We start from the raw sequence: 17,673 nt of genomic DNA on the forward strand, positions 1-17,673 counted from the left end.
AACTCACATTTCAGGACCTCATCCCTCTTCCTGCCTATGGCGTTGGTTCCAACATGTATCATGACTTCTGGTTGCTTTCCCTCTCGTACCAGGATGTTGTGCACCCGGTCAGAGACATCCCAGACCCTGGCACCTGGGAGGCAACAAACCATGCGGGTGTCCTTCTCACGTCCACAAAAGCTCCTGTCTGCTCCCCTGACTATAGAGTCTCCAATGACGACAGCTCTCCTCTTCTCCATCCCACCCTTCTGCACCACAGGGCCAGACTCAGTGCCGGAGGCCCTGCCACCGTGGCTCACACCTGGTCCGTCATCCCCGCCAACAGTATCCAGGACAGTAAACTTATTATTCAGGGGAATGGCCACAGGGGTGCTCTGCACTACCTGTCTGCTCACCTTGACTTTCCCCCCTCTGACTGTCACCCAATGACCTGCTTCCAACAGCCTAGGTATGACTACCTCCCTGTAGCTCTCATCTATGACTGCCTCATTCTCCCTTATGAGTCGAAGGTCATCCAGCTGCTGCTCCAGATTCCTTACACAGTCTTCCAGATCGCCCAGCCGTATGCACTTCTGGCAGATGTGACTTTGCAGGAGAGGGGCGTTCCCCCAAGACTGCCACATCTCACATGAAAGGCACGTCACCGTCTCAGGAGGCATTGTAAAAACTAACTGCGAGCTAGCTTGTCCTCCGCCTCTTCTCGTCGAAGCCTCTCAAGTCAAAGCCTCAAAGCTCCACTCCTTCACTGGCCCCCTCACTCACTGGCCACTTTCCACAGGCTGCTTTGCTTGAGCTAACCCTCTATTTATCTGTTTGAGCTTTTCAAAATGCTTGGTCACCTGACCTTGATTGCCCAATCAGCTGCTTTCTGCTGAGTCTGAGCTATTCAAATCTTGACTGTCTAATCAACAGCTTTCTGCTGATCTATTCAAATCTTGATTGACTTGATCGCAAAGACCAACTGCCAAAACTGCCAGAATCTCTCGAGTCAAAGCCTCAAAGCTCCACTCCTTCACTGGACCACTCACTCACTGGCTGCTTTCCACAGTGATGGAATATTAAGATATATTAAGAGCAAAAGGATAGGAAAGGACAAAAATTGTCCTCTGGAATATCAGGGTGGTCATCTATGCATGGAACCGAAAGAAATGGGGAGATCTTAAATAGGTTTTTTTTCATCTGTGTTGTTTCGGGAGATGGATACAGATCCTATGAAAGTGAGGCAAAAGTGCACATAAAAATTACAGAGGAGGAGGCATTTGCTGTTTTGAGGCACATTAGGGTGGATAATTTCCAGAGCCCCACGGTGTGTTCCCTTGGACCCTGTGGAAGGCAAGTGCAGAAATTGCAGGAGCCTTTTAAAATAGATTAACATTTATGAAGATAGATTAGAAAACACTTCTTTTTACACAAAGTGTTATTTAAAGCATGAAATGATCTGGTGCATGGGGAAAAATTGAATACATTTCTGAAGCAGAGAAAATCAATTCTACAGTATGGGGAGGGTAAAGAGTGGTGATAATTATGCATTGCTCCAACAAAGAACTTTTAAATTCACAGATGATGTAACCTTAAGTGGCTGAGATTTCTAAGATACCAGTAGGTTAACAATGGAATGGGACTCACAATACGCTGGAGGAACTCAGCAGGTTGGGCGGCATCAATGGAAACGATGAGACGTCAGGACGAAGGGTTCCGGCCCGAAATGTCGACTCGTTTCCACTGATGCTGCCCGACCTGCTGAGTTCCTCCAGCGTACTGTGAGTGTTACTTTGATCCCAGCATCTGCAGATTATTTTGTGTTAACAATGTAGTGGGAATGCCTGTTGGCCACATGGTTCTTGTTGTGGCTCTGAGGCTTTTATATGGCGTGCAGTCTGGGCATGTAATAGTTCTAGTCTGAGTTTGAAAGATTTACTGGCGAAAAGAGAAATACAATTCTGAAACAGATCAGCAAGTCATCAGGAAACATCTCGATTTTCTCAGAATATCTGAAGTACTGGTCTTAAATAGAGTATGAGCAGCTGGAAAGGGCTTTGAGATCCTAAAATGTGCCTTTCTCTTTTTGGACAGGTTCTGCAACATCAAGGCTGACTTGCATGCACTCTGATTTTTATGGGTTCTGAGGTGACTAATAAAGCTGATGTAAGTAATGCAGACACCTGCCCACAAGGGAATTTGAGAACTGGACTGGTACTTCTTTTCAAGGTGAGAGAATACCGGCAAGAAACTTGCTTTCGGGACATAGGTTATCACCAGTCTCTAATCCAGAGTTAGGCGGGGCTGGGTAGGTTCATGGGTGGTTGACAGTCAGCTTGCCAGCTCTCAACCTTACCCAACAGGAGGAATAACTAATAGATTAGGAGCACGACCAAGCAACTTATGCAAAGAGTAAACACACTGTGAACGTGAAGTGGTAGAAAGGATTTTTGGAATGTTTAGCATTTTTCGAATGTGTATGCATGAAGTAAATAGTGTACACATTGCCAATGATTTCTGTACAAGCTTAAGGCTTCGGAGTGATAGTGATAGCGAAATGTTAGCCTACATCTTGTGAAGGAATTCATCTGACATTTTTCTCAAGAGTGAGGGACATTGAAAAAATCCGTGTGAAAAATAGACACCTGTGGTGCAATTTCATTGGAGAGTAAGCAGTGTGATTGTTAAAGGCCCTTCTTGATGTTCCCTCCACTTTTCTCCTTCCTGTGCATCACCTAGTGCCGTCCAAATCCTCTTCATTATCATTGTCGACAGTCTCCAGCAGTGGTATTCTTTTCTCCACGATAAAACTGTGAAATGGGCAACAGGCAACAAACAATTTTGGAGCAATGTTCCATAATTTTTATTAGAAGTAGAAATAAATGCTGCCCTGTGATATATGTATCTTTTATATGTATATTTGTAATATATGTTCATCTTAATATATTTGTCTCAGTTGTATTATTATCATTAGCCAGGAGTGGAGATGGTAGCTTAATACCAATTAGCTATTCAGTTACTTAGCCTAAAACATTCCAGTACCTTGAAGCACTCCACCACTTTTCCTGAGCACTGTACAACTCTTTTATCTTGCTCCTTGTTCAACATCCATCATTGAATGTATAGACATTCCCTCAATTAAATTCTGAAGAATTTCAGATCCCATTACCATTCCCATCCATTGGCCTGACAACACTGAAGCTAAACCAGACTGTTTGAAACTATGGCAATTCATTTTTCCATGACTGATCTCTGATTTCCTTCACTGAGGCTGACTGAACTTTGTTAATGGTGAGGATGTCATGGTCATGTAGACTTTCAAAATCCAATTGTCATTGAAGATGATGTGTCAGGAGGTGTGGCTGGTTTTGTTCACTCAATTTGAAAATTTGAGTTAATTCAGAACACTGCTACCTGTATCTGAACTCACTCAGAGTGCTGCTCACTCCACTCCTGTGTTCCCATCTCTGGTGGTTTCTGGTCTGTCAACTATACCCTCTAAAAGTCTCATTGCTATTTCAGATCTTGCAAAGTATGGTGGCCCCATAATGAGTGAACTGAAGGAAATGTGGCGGTGCCATCATGTTTTCATAGAGTTCCATATTGCCACCATGAAATATAATACATCAATGCCATAAAAACTGTAATACTGTATGTGAGTGTGAGTGTGTGTGTGTAGACATGCATCCGTGTGCATACGTATGCATGCTGTGTGTACGAAGTGACAATATGTTGGTGGGGGACGGGAGTAGCATTCCATTGTAGAATGCATATCTGTAACTGTTTACGAATATGTTTCCCTGTAAAGATGCTTCCCTAAAAAGTCTGTGAAGTATAAAATTACTGAAACTGTACAAAATTTGAGTGTTTTTCACAGTTTTGATTTAAGTTTAAAATAAATCATTTACTGAAGCTTATCAGTAGACTGTGTAACCTTACATATTCCCCTCTATGCTCAGGATTTTCATCTACTGAGTCCCAGTCCTTCCACAGGCCAATTTTGAATTTTATTTTCATAATTTATAATCTTCATAAATCAATAAAATACTGCAAAGAAAAATAAATCTGAAATTTTGATTTTAAGACATTAAATATAATAAATGTAACATACATTACAAAGCATAAACCCCCAAGAAAGGTTAGGAGGCCAAAGTGCATGTGAAAATAAAAGTGTTACAGTAGAAATGAGTGGCAATATCTAGATTTGTAGATCTTATCCTCATGGCTGGCCAGAAATAACTTGGTTCTTCCACTCTTTGGCAATAAAATATACGGTCTATTCAACAGCAGTTTAAAACACCATTATTAATAATTGAAAACCCATTTCACAAAGGATTTTTTTTCCCTTTAGGGAACTATAAATACTAAGAAAAAGAATGGATTATTTCCATCATTCTGACATAACTTTAGGTAAGAGATATGGAGAAAGGTGGAACAGGGAGCTGAGGTACTGTGAAAGTTAAGAAACATTGGTAATTTGTTAACTAATGCTCATAAGTTCCCACATCTACAAGTAATGGATTATAATTATTTTACAAATAGGAGAAAGAAATAAGTGTACAATCTAATTTGTGATGTAAAAGTCTAAAAAGATATTGCAACTATCGCAACATGATTTGATCTGAACATTTTGACGAAAGCTTTCAATAGCTGGGAGTCTAGCAATGCACTTCCAGGATGCAGTGTGTTTTTTAATCAGACTGTTTACATTTGATTGTTTGCAAGGGCAACGAGATATAGAGGTTCAAATGATTCAAAGTTGTGATGTATTCATCAGTTCTTGAAGCGTAAAATACATGAAGGAAAGGGGAAGAACTATATATATGGTGTTCTCAAAGGAAAAACTTCCACAGACTGCTGTGAGCTGTGAAATCATAAATTCACATCCAAGAAAGCCACTTATAATTTCATTGCAAATATTAAATTGAGGAAATCTTCTCCATGGGAGTTTATTTGGGCTATTCGTTGTTCATTACCTTTGGCTCCAGTAAGTCTCTGTATACTGCAAATCACAACCACAGACTTTCACACCATTGCCCTTAGAGCTGTTTCCCCACCACTGAGGCAGTAAAGATATGGAACTGGAATCAAAAAAGAATGGAGACAGCTTTAGGTCAACTTTCAAGGACTTTACAACTCATGCTGTCTGCAATTTGTTATTATTTGTTCTTTTATATTTGCACAGTTTGTCTCTTTTTGGGCATTGTTTATTTGCTATTCTTTATCTATGTGCAGTTTCTCATTGATTCTATTGAATATCTTTGTTCTACACTGAATGCCTGCAAGGAAATGAATCTCAGGGTAGTATATGGTGACATATGCATACTTTGATAATAAATTTACTTTGAACTTTGAACTTTAATGATGGCACTAATGCTGATCTCTCAACTGACACTCCCAAGCACTCTTCATCTCATGTTATAGCAATATTTATTGCTTATTTAGTTTTTATTAATATTACTTCTTTCTTTTTATATTTGCACAGTTTTGTTGTCTTTTGTGCGCTGGTTGAATTCCCAAGTTGGTGCAGTCATTCATTGATTCTGTTATAGTTGTTATGCTATGGATTCATGTCCACAAAAATGAATCTCGGGGTTGTATATGGTAACATACATGTACTTTGATAATACATTTTCTTGGAAGTTTGACACCAGATTGATTATGCCATAAGACCATAAGACTACCCGGACCAGGGGTAGAATTAAGCCATTTGGCTCATCATGACTGTTCCACCATTCAATCATGCCTCTTTTTATTCAATCCCCATTACCCCATAAACCCTCAACCTCTTTACCAATCATAAACCTATCAACCTCTGCCTTAAATATACCCAATAACTTAGTCTGCATAGACCTATGTGGCAACAAAACCCACAGATGTGCCAAGAATTTCAAATCATCTTTGAGCTGCCATGGAACACATGGGTTGTTGAGATCACAAACATTTTGCTAAAGTTGCAAACATGAGCGATTCTGCAGATGCTGAAAATCCAAAGCAACACACACGAATGCTGGAGGAGCTCAGCAGGTCAGGCAGCACCTATGGAAATGAATAAACAGTCGATGTTTTGGGCTGTCCCTTTTTGAAGAATGGAAATGAAGAGGAGAAGATGGTAGAATAAAAAGGTTGGGGGAGGGGAAGGAGGATAGCTGGAAGATGATAAGGTGAAGCCAGGTGAGTGGGAAAGGTCAAGGGCTAGAAAAGAAGAAATCTGATGGGAGAGAAGAGTGGACTGTATGAGACAGGGAAGGAGGAGGAGCACCATGGAGGGAGGGGGGGAACGTGGTGATAGGCAGGTGTGAAGGGGTAAGAGGCCAGAGTGTGGAATAAAAGAGGGGAGGGAGAGGAAAATGTTTTTTTACTGGAAAGAGAAATTGATATACAAGCCATCAGTTTGGAGGCTACCCAGACAGAAAATAAAGTGCTGCTATCCACTCTGAGGGTGGCTGCATCATGGCACAAGGGGAGGCTATATACCGAGATGTCAGAATAGGAATGGGAATTCGAGCAAAAATGTTTGGCCACCAGGACACTCCACTTCTGGTGGATAGAATGGCCAAAATTGTCAAGATTGTTTTCTTTCCCTTTTCCTTTTATAAATGGAAAATGTGAAAAACAGACATCTACACCCAACCCCTGCCTTGAAAGGTACCCATGTAACAAGCATTGGGTTATTATATTGGGATTAAAAACAAATAAATGCTACTTGATCTGGTCCTAATATGTATGAATATGAGTGTGCTGTATTTTCAGATATGCGCCTGAAGGTCCAAAGCAAGTAATGGGAAGTAGTACAATTAAAGGAGGTATAGAAGTGGGAAGTGTTGGGTTCCGGCACTATGAGATTAGAGGCTGTGGAGGGCAGATCTGAGGTACTGAGATCTGTAACAGTACAAGAGATGACGGCCCTGTATTTATTGGTTGGGTCATGGTCCAAGGGTTGGTAAGAGGATGTATCCAAGTGCTGTTGTCTGGATTCTGCAAAATAGAGCTCAGTCCACCAGATTACAGTGCCACCATCCTTGTCTGCAGGTTTGATGCAGGAAAAGAAGAGACAGCACTGGAATTGCACTGTCAATCTCATGCTTTCCCAAAGATGCTGCTCACCCATTGAGTTCCCCAAGCAGATTGTTTGCTGCAGTAGGAAGTAGGGGCCCAGCTTGTAACAACATTAGGAAAACATAGTTGTTCTCGAGGCAAAGCATCTGCTGAGGATAATACGCAGTAATTTCCCCTGCAGTGTTCCAAGAGGACCATTGTACTTAGAATGGGCACAACACATATTGGGGAGAACTTGGTTGCAATTCCTTTGTTACAGAAAATGATGCAGAAGTATTTGGCATTCTGTTTATGTTATTTTCAATCACATGGTACTAAAATATCACAACTCCATGAATTTTATAAGCAATGATGTTTATAGCCTCTCCTTAGGCTTTTAAACTCAAGCAAAACTAGTGAAGTTTATGTAACCCCTATTCATAAATGAACCCTTGAGGCTTGCCATCACAATGATGAATGAATCTTCATGGTGTTCCTTTCCAGGTCACTCTATCTGTCTGCAGTGCTGTGGCCAAATCTGAAGAGAATGCTCACCAGTCTCAACCACTGCCCAAAGCAAAATTTGAATTTGCGGCTTACTTTAGAGAGCCACAACATGTCACATTATCACCATGCTGTCACATAATGTTTCAGGAGTACATAAATCATGCAGCATACTTTTATTGCCCTCTCCCACCCCATTTAGTGGCAGAAGAGTTTTGAGTCCTGTGGAAAGATAAGCAATGATTAGCCTTGTATTTTATATTGACAATTTGATTTTATTTGTTCTGCTGATTTATCTTTCTAAACTTTATCCAGCAATTAGGACAGAAATAATCTTCTTACTTTCTAATGTTACTTATTTCTTTGCCAGTGTTCTTATAATCTACTGGAAATCCATTCAGTGAAAACTTATTACTAGCAAGCTAAGTGCTTTCCTTGATGTCTCACTTATTTTTGAAAGACTGAACAGGTTAAGGCACAAGGCAAAATTTACAGATGACAAACTGTACAGCAACAGAGGATCACTTTGGACACCGACAGTAGGTTGATAATCTGGTTTCAAGCACAGTAATAATTAATAATGGCATCTTTTATCAGCACTACCAAGTAAGCTTGGAGACATTGTGAACCTCTTTTACATTTAAGATTGGTGGATAGATGATTTAGGCATGTTAATTTTATTCCCAATGTTATGTTTTTCCCAATTAATTCTTCAAATTAGTCGGGTGGTTTTCCACAAAACTTTTTTTCTGTTTTTAGAAGTTACAAAGTCGAGACATCATTCAGATCTGTTAAATTCGTTGCAACACTATGTGCTTGATTTGGATGAACTGACATTTTATTTAGATGCTATATTACAACAAGCTTTTTTGGCTGGCATTGGGCGCTGGTCGCACACATTCGTGTCAAGCTGAAGCCATGACTGGAATGTCCGTAAATAATAAATACATTCTAGCATTTTTACCCATGCTGTTTGTCTTTATTAAGAACAAACATAATACTTACCTGATGAAGGTAAACTGATGAGTCCTGTAGATGGGTCTCAAGTCTGAAACGTCGACTGTTTACTCTTTTCCATAAATGCTGCCCAGCCTGCTGAATTCCTCCAGCATTTTGGGTGTGATGCTTGGATTCCCAGTATCTGCAGATTCTCTCTTATTTGTGATTTAACTGTGCCTGCATTTTGGCAAGATGGATCACCTGGCTATACTTCTACTCTCAACATATAGACAGAGACTGAGGTCCACAGTATTAGTGCATGGGCCACAAAGGGAGGCAGGGCAGCATGTACGGGAATACATTGAATTGATATACGGAACCATGTTCAGATATTCATCTTCAAATTTGAATGAACATGCCACGGCCATCACCGACTTCATCAAGACCTGAGTGGATAAGTTTGTGCCTTTGAGAACATACCGAGTTTTCCCAAACCTGAGGCCTTGGATGAACCAAGAGACTCACAGTTTGCTGAGGCTAGATCTATGGTGTTCAAAATTGGTGATCTTGAACCCTACATGAAATCCAGATGTGACCTATGGAGGTCTATTGTGAGACCAAGAAAGGCGGTTCCGTGTGAAAGTGCTCCTGAGTGTCAGTATCTCAAAGGACCTCTCCTGGGCTCATCACGTTGTTGCAATCATGAAGAAGGCACACGAGCAGTTATGCTTTCTTAGGAGTTGGTACTTCATTGGGGGTTTGAGGAGATTTGCTAAATCAGTAAACACTCTAGCAACTTTCACACATGTATAATGCACTTTTGACTGGTTGCATCACAGCCTGATATGAAGGATACAGTGCATAGTTTCACAAGATGCAGCAGAGGGTTGTAAAGCCAGCCAGCTCAAACATGGGCACAGCCTTCCCCAAGCATCAAGGACATATTCAAGAGGTGAGGCCTCAAAAAGGCTGCAGCCGTCACTAAGGACCCTCACTAACCAGACCTGTTCCCCTTTCATTACGACCATCAGGGAGGAAGTGCAGGAGCATGAAGATACACACTCAACAGTTTCTTTTCCCTCCACCATCAGATTATCAAATTGTCCATGAATCCATGAATATTACCTTATTATTCATTTTTGTTTGCACTATTTATTTACTTGTAATTTACCTTTGTGCTGCTGCCATAAAACAAATTTGACATCATATAAGACAGAGATAATAAGCCTGATTCTAATCTGGAATCCTGGCCTGTGACCACTCAGGATGGAGAAGGAACATCTAGGAAGCACTTTGTCCCTCAAATCTCTCCAAAAAGGAAAACATGGGAGATCAGCGAAAGGGATGGAAGGACTACAGGATCCCCAAAACAATCAACCTTCTAAAAGCATCTTCACGCCCACCTATGTCAGGACCTGTGGGCATTGGAGCAGAAACAAATCATCTTTGACTGTTGAGAAGAATGTTTAGGCAATATGTTAATGCAAGCTTCGAAAGCTGATTTGAAAAAATAACATCAAAACATTATGTGAATGGCATTTCCATGATATACAAATGTGCAAAAAGTAGTGAATGTAGGTAAAGCCATCCCCACCATTGAGGACATCTACTCGGTGCTGTCGCAGAAAATCAGCATCCATCATCAAGGACCCCCACTGTCGTCTTGCTGCAGCCATCAGGAAGAAGGTACAGGAGCCTCAGGACCCAAACCACCAGTTGCAGAAACATTTGTTGCCTTTTAATCATCCGGATCTTGAACCAGAGGGATAACTTCACTCAACTTCACTCGCCCCATCACTGAACTACCCCCGCAACCTATGGACTCACTTTCATGGCCTCTACATCTCCTGTTCTAGATATTTAATCATAGTCATATTCATACTTTATTGATCCTGGGGGAAATTGGTTATTTATAGTTGAATATTTATAGTTTATTTATGATATTTTTCTTTCTGTATTTGCACAATTAGCTGTCTTTTGCACATTGGTCACGTGTGTCCTGTGCGGTCTTTCATTGATTCTATTGTGTTTAATGTATTTACTGTGAATGCCCGCAAGAAAGTAAATCTCAGCGATGAATATAGTGACATATATGTACTTTGACAATAAAATCACTCTGAACTTTGAAGTTTGAGAAAATCATTATATCAATGTTAATTATTATGAGTGCCTTCAATAAAATCTATAGTTAGTCTTAACTGTGGTCTGAAATTTAAGAACATAAATTAACACATTTCAATGTTTCAATGAAGACTTAAGATCTGATGTTTTCCACTGTCCTGTTTTAAATATGTGAACCAAGATAAATTGCTTATTAAAGAGCTGAAAGAACATGCGGGCTAGGATGATATAGAAAGTCTCAATCCCTAAGGGAAATCTATCTTTAAGTAAATGTGTATTTACCATTACTGTCACTCTTCATTTCTCATCTGGAGTTTCTGAAAGTTAAAGGAGAAGGATATTAGCTTCAATAGCAGTGCAGCAGTTAGTCGAGAGGTTACTTGAATACTGCTGATGAACTGATGCCCGCAGATGACTTTTTGAAAGAGTGCATATCAATCAATATAACAAATGAAACCATCTTTAATTTTTTTATGAATTCTATGTCAACTACTAGCAGTTATCTCGAAGAGAGCATCAGTCCATAATCTGTTACCAAAGCAAATTGTTAGTTTTGCATCACACATCAGTGTCTGCAAGACAAATATTGAAAGGAAAATATTGTGATACTATTCCAGTGTAAAAGACATCAGGCAACAAACATTTCTGCATCGGAATATTTTAATAACTAGGACATATTGCACAGTTCTTTTTAGATTGTGGTGATGGATCTTGTTGCCTCAACAGGCAAGGAAATCAGAAAGAGATACAAATTTAAAGTATGCATGGTTTGAACTTTTATTTGATATGAAGTAAGTGATCCCTAATGTCTTCAAAAATATTACTTTACAGTCTTTTGTGAGATCAGGAATAATGAAAAGAATAAAAATTATCATTTTCTTTCCACTGGGAGTAGCGTTAATTTAACAATGGAAACAGTTGGGAGCTTTATTACACTTTAAGTGGAGAGGTGGGGAAGGCCAAGACTATTGTGATGAACAACTGTGTGACTGGTGGGAAAATACTGGTGGGAAACCAAACGCATTGAGCGAGAAGGAAGTTTGAGGTGGTGAGATGGGAGAAGATGAGTACACTTCAGAGAAAATTAAACTGAAAGGTTGATTTTAATCCTGTTCATGTTGAAATGCAGGTGGGAATCAAGGCAAAATCTCCTGTAGATTTACTCATCCATTCTGGTGAGTTCTAAATTAACCTTCTTGGTGGTGAGGCTTAGTAGGATCATTAGACACTCTGTGCCCATTGTGTGTAGTTGAATGATAGAATCCAAGGAGAGTTGATGGGAAATGTGGAGAGAAATTCAAAGTTCAAAGTAAATTTATTATCAGAGTATGCATATGTCAACATATACAACCCTGGGGTTCATTTTCTTATAGCCATGCACAGTAGAACAAAGAAATACAATCAAATAAAGAAAACTACACACAGAGACTGCTGAGCGACCAGTGTGCAAAAGAAGACAGACGGTGCAAATACAAAAAGAAACCAATAATAATAATGATAAGTAAATAGGTGAGAAAAAGTACTGAGAACATGAGTTGTAGAGTCTTTGAAAGTGAGTCCATAGGTTGAGTTGAATCATCAGTTCAGTGATGTGGTGAGTGAAGTTGTCCACACAGGTTCAGGAGCCTGATCGTTGAATGGTAATAATTGTTCCTGAACCTGGTGGAATGAGACCTAAGGCTCCTATGCCTCCTTCCTGCTGATGGTAGACTATGACTTGGATGATGGGCGTCCTTGAAAATGGATGCTGCTTTTCTGTGGCAGCATTCTTGTAGATGCTCAATGGTGAGGAGGGCTTTTCCTGTGATGAACTGGTCTGTATCCACTATCCTTTGTAAAATTTTTGATTACTGAGTACCGGTGTCCATACTAGGCCATGATGTAACCATACTGTGTGTCTATTGAAATTTGTCAGAGTTTTAGATATCATGCTGAATATGTGCAAACTAAGAAAATAGAGGCACCACTGTGCTTTCTTCGAAATGCCAATTACGTGCTGGTCCCAGGACAGATATTCTGATATGATAATGTTCAGGAATTTAAAGTTCTGACCCTCTGTACCTACGATCCCCAAATGAGGACTGACTAGTGGACCCCAATTTCTTCCTCCTGTCATCACTAATCAGCTGTTTGGTTTTGCTAACATCGAGTAGGAGGTTGTCGTGACACCACCTAACTGTATTTTCAATCTCCCTCCTATGTGCCAATTTGTCACCAGCCTTGACTCAGCCGGCAACAGTGGTATCATCACCAGACTTAAATAGGGCATTGGAGTTGTATGTACCCTTACAATCATAAGTATGAAGTGAGTAGGGCAGGGGGCTAAGCACACAGCCTTATGGTACACCTGAGCTGATGGAGATTGTGGAGATGTTGTTACCAATCCAAATTGACAGGGGTTTGCAAGTGAGGAAATTGACGATCCAGTAGCAGGAGGTATTGTGGCCTAGAACTTGAAGCTTATTGATTAGTTTTGAAGGGATGGTAGTGTTAAATACTGAGCTGTAGTCAGTGAAGAACATTGCAATGCATGCATTTTCACTGTCCAGACGTTCCAGAGCTGAGTGGAAAGCCAATGAAATGTGCTTTTGACCTGTTGTAGTGGTAGGCAAATTGGAGTGGATCCAAGTTACTTATCATGCGGGAGATAATATGTTTCATCACCAACCTCTCAGAGCACTTCATCCCAGTGGACATAAGTGCGACTGGACAATAGTCTTTGAGGCTTGTTACTGCATTCTTCTTGGGCATCGGTATGAATGAAACCTGCTTGAAGCAGGTGGGTACCCCAGATTGCCAAAGCGTGAAGTTATAAACACTCCAGCCAGCTGATTAACACAGGTCTTCAGTACTCGGCCAGGTAGATCATCTGGGCCAGATGCTTTTTGAGAGTTCAGCTTCCTGAAGCTCTCACATCGGTCTCAGAGACTGAAATCACAGGGTCGTCAGGGGCCGTGGGACTTCATGAAGGTGTGTCCATGTTTTGTTATTCATTGCAACCATAAAAGTCATTGAGCTCACCTGCGTCCAAAACTTTAAAGTCATTGATGTTGCTTGGTTTTGCTTTGTAGGAGGTGATGGCGTTCAAGCACTGCCACAGCTTTCAAGCATCTTTCTGTGCTTCACGTTTGGTCTGGATTTGCATCTTCACATGCGAGATGGCTTTCTGGAGGCCATACTTGGATCTTTTGTACTTTCCTGGGCCATCGGACTTAAATGCCTCCTATCTAGCCCTCAGCAGATTGTAAATCTCTTGGTTCGTCTAAGGCTTCTGGTTCGGGAAGACTCTGAAGGACTTTGTGGTACACACTCATCCATGAGTGACGTTATGAAAACCGTTACAGCCATGGTGTGTTCATTCAGATCCTTTGATGAGTCCCTGAGCATGGCGCAGTCTACTGACTGGAAGCAATCTCCTAGCCACTCCTCTGCCTCCCCTGACCACCTCTTTGTTGTCCTCACTTCTGGCACCTTCCCCTTTAGCGTCTGCCTGTATTCTATTAGGAGAAGGATAGCCAAATGATCAGATTTCCCAAGATACAGTCTAGGGAACATTCCCTATCGATTATAGGGAAAATATATGGGAAAATCAGATTACTCTGTGGATCAAACTTGAAGGGTCAAAATGGCCTCCCTGTATGTCATAAAAATGTGAAAGAACAGCTAACTCCCAAATTTGCAAAGCCATGCTGAACCCTGGCTCTGTCGCTTAACAATGGTTCTTTCAGGGAACCAGGGTTAAAGGTGAAATATTTAAGGGGAAACTGAGGGGGAAGTTTTCACTCAGAAGGTAGTAAGAGTATGGAATGAGCTGCCAGATGGATGTGGGTTCGATTTCAGAACTTGGATAAGTAGACGGGTGGGAGTGCTATGTCCAAGTGCAGGTCGATAGGGCTGGGCAGATTAAACGTTGGACACAGACTCTTTCTATGTTGTAGTGCTGTATGACTATAATTCTAACCATGTCACAACCTTTTCCATTAGTAGCACTGATGGCTTCTTTGGGTTCTTGCAGTGACAAAGTGCTGCTTAACCTTGCTGAATTAACACCTTACATTGTCCAGGTAGGGATAATTTCTTGCTTTCCATTCCCTAACCACATGAAAGCTAGAAATAAAGCACTGAAATATTGAATTTACAGATTTTAAGGGTGTAAGTGGAGGGGAATAATTAAGATAATGGAAAGGGGAAAAACAAAACTGTTTGATGAGAGCAGCCAAAGATGAATTTTAAGAGTCTGACATAATTAAAAATAACAGGTTCGTATATGAAAATGTTTTGAGAGACAAGTGCGGGGCTGGATTTTTGGTAGGATGACAGCCATGAGACCTCATTTCTGCTCAAAATGATTATTACTTTCTGTTATATGCTCTATTTGCAGAAGTGGGAGGTAATATTTAGCCCTAAGACTGTAAATGCAATAGAACTATAATTACTGTGACCATCTATTATGGAACTTATTGAGATTTTAGTAAGTGAAAGAATAAAGAAATGCAGCAATCTCCAAAAGTAGAAGGGAGATTTCATTTGTCAGAACTCGTCAAACCAACGGCAATCTGGGATGCAATAAATTGGTAATATGAATATTAAATTTCTTAGAATATTCTGCTGCATAAAAGCATAACCCAGTTAGCTTAATTCTTATATTGCTGTATGTTAAACCATTGAACAGAATGCTCCATCTCTCTCCTTTATCAACATCTGTTCTTACACATTTTAAAACAGGATCAGCAATGTTGTTCTGGTCACAGTATTTCTGCTGGTCTGGAAAACAAGTGCTTTTGGCATTTTCTGCAAACAGGAAGCAGCAAGTCAGTGGGCTCACCAAATACGAATGCCCTGCCACACACTGGAAAGAAGTCATTTGCAAAAAAAATAAATTACATTATGTATTTTCTTTGACTGTTTCTTTTAATTCCCTTTGTAATGTTATACTTTTTCCACATATCATGGTGTTCCATTTCATGCTTTGATTTGCACTTCTTAAAAACTGAAGTGTCACTTGGACAATGTGCAGACAACTATTTGGCTTGAGAAAACATTACGCTGTTTCTTTTCCAAATCCCTTTTATTTGAACATTTTTTCCTCAATACAATACATCATTCTTGTGACAAATTTGTGGGTAATCTACCAGCTTTCAGTCCCGTGCCACTGTCCGTTGTGCAGGGCATCTCAGGACCCTGGACCACGCAATGTTCTTGTGGAAGAATACCAACCAAGCAATGAATGTAAGCAGTGTCAGTGATAACTCTGCCAATTAATGAGTAAAATGCAGGGCGGGGCATGTCACTGGTCTCATATCAAACAGTCCACTGAAGGTCCAACAAAGTCAGTTTATGGAGGAAACAGAGGTTGTGGTAGAACCCAAATCACCTCCTGACCTATGCAGGGTAATTTTACAAGAAAAAGAATTTCTCGAGGATGGTTATTTGTAGGGCTGCATTTTGTGATAATGCTCCAGTCATCCAGAGTGGAATTGATTGAATAATTCCCCCTTCAATGGGGCTCAGTACGTATCCTGTTGAGAGTGACAATGATAAGAATATTAATTGAATAACTCAGCAAATTTTATGCTATGAGTAGTTGATCTAAACGGAACTGCAAGTAGAACTGCTACCACTAATCTTTAATTAAAAATCTACAAAATCAGCTTGATTGGCATGGGTTTTTCATTGCAGATATGGATGCCTATTTCCTCCCAGTTTCAATAATGAATGCACCTTTCATTGACTCAGTCTATTGGGCAAATTGGATAGCAGTGTAGTATGTGCTAAACAGTATAACGCAAATGGTAAAAAAGGAATCAAAGGTGAGAGAGGGAGTATCTTACTGACCTCGAAGGAAATAAGGAAAAAACATGAGATTAATGGTGTTGCCTACAAAATGTCATCAGGGATCTGTTGGGTCAAATGGTCTCCTTCTGTATCATCGTAAGTAAGTCGGCAGAACACAGTGCTTCTGATGGTTTTGCTAATGCAGCTTTAATTTGCTGCCTGTTCTGCTTGGGTAACCTTTACAAAAGGGGTAGATTGCACCTGAAGTAGAGGTTGATCAGTATGCTTAAAGGAAGGTATGCTGGTGGTACTTGGGAGGGGTTAAATAGTGAGGTAGTGGATGTCTGATCCAGACTGATGGTGTAGCAGGTGGAGAGGCTGACTTGAACATATAAAATAAAGCAGGTAAGTCCAATGGGAAGAGCAGACACAGAAAAAGAACCATGAAAGAGTCAGTAGGCTTAACTACATTTACTTTAATGCAAGGAGTCTCATAGGTACGATTGATGAGCTGACGGTATGGATCAGAACATTGGACTATGATTTTGTTTCAGTTATGGAAACATTGTTGAGGGAAGGACAGCACACACAAAATGCTGGAGGAACTCAGCAGGCCAGGCAGCATCAATGGAAAAGAGTACAGTCAACTTTTCGGGCCAAGACTGTATTCTTTTCCATAGATGCTGCCTGGCCTGCTGAGTTCCTCCAGCATTTTGTGTGCGTTGCTTGGATTTCCAGCATCTGCAGATTTCCTCTTGTTTGTGAGCAGAGGGCAGGAATGGATGCTAAAGAATCAGAATCAGGTTTATTATCACTGATATATATCGTGAAATTTGTTGTCGTGGACTGTGCAAGTCATAAAAATTACTGTCAGATACAAAAATAAATACAAATGCAAAAAAGGAATAGCAAGGTAGTGTTCATGGAATAATGGACCATTCAGAAATTGGATGGTGGAGGGGAAGAAACTGTTTCTATAGAGTTGAGTGTTGGTTTTCAGTGGGGATGGGGGGAGTGTTGCATTGCTGATCAGAAGCATTTCAGCGAGAAGGCCATCCTGCAGGAATTGACCAATGTGTTTATTTACGTGGAACTAAGCTGTAAGAATGGAGCAATAACTTCAGTGGGCCTCCCAAAGAACAGATATGTAGGCAGATCACAGAAGTCTGTAAAAATAATAGGACTGCAGTGGTGGAGGATTTTAACTTTCCCACCAGTATTGACGAGGATTACTTTAATGCTAGAGGCTTAGATGGGGTGAGAGCTACAAATGCATCCATTTTGAAGCAGTATGTAGAGTCCGAGAGGGGAGGGGGC

The 17,673-nt window shown here is 40.6% G+C and overlaps 1 long non-coding RNA gene across 3 annotated transcripts in view; it reads left to right on the forward strand.

Moving 5' to 3' along the window:
* Positions 1-17,673, forward strand: part of LOC140211084 (uncharacterized) — a 360,478-nt gene that overhangs the window by 148,929 nt on the left and 193,876 nt on the right. For 2 of the 3 annotated variants that reach the window (XR_011889382.1, XR_011889383.1), the window contains exon 3: positions 2,074-2,208. This is a non-coding gene — a long non-coding RNA (uncharacterized lncRNA). Of the gene's footprint in view, positions 1-2,073; positions 2,209-13,652; positions 15,435-17,673 lie in introns of those variants that run through there. The other variant, XR_011889384.1, reaches the window with a different exon arrangement.

This window comes from Mobula birostris, chromosome 16, assembly GCF_030028105.1.
Source record: "Mobula birostris isolate sMobBir1 chromosome 16, sMobBir1.hap1, whole genome shotgun sequence".
Taxonomy (NCBI): Eukaryota; Metazoa; Chordata; class Chondrichthyes; order Myliobatiformes; family Myliobatidae; genus Mobula; species Mobula birostris.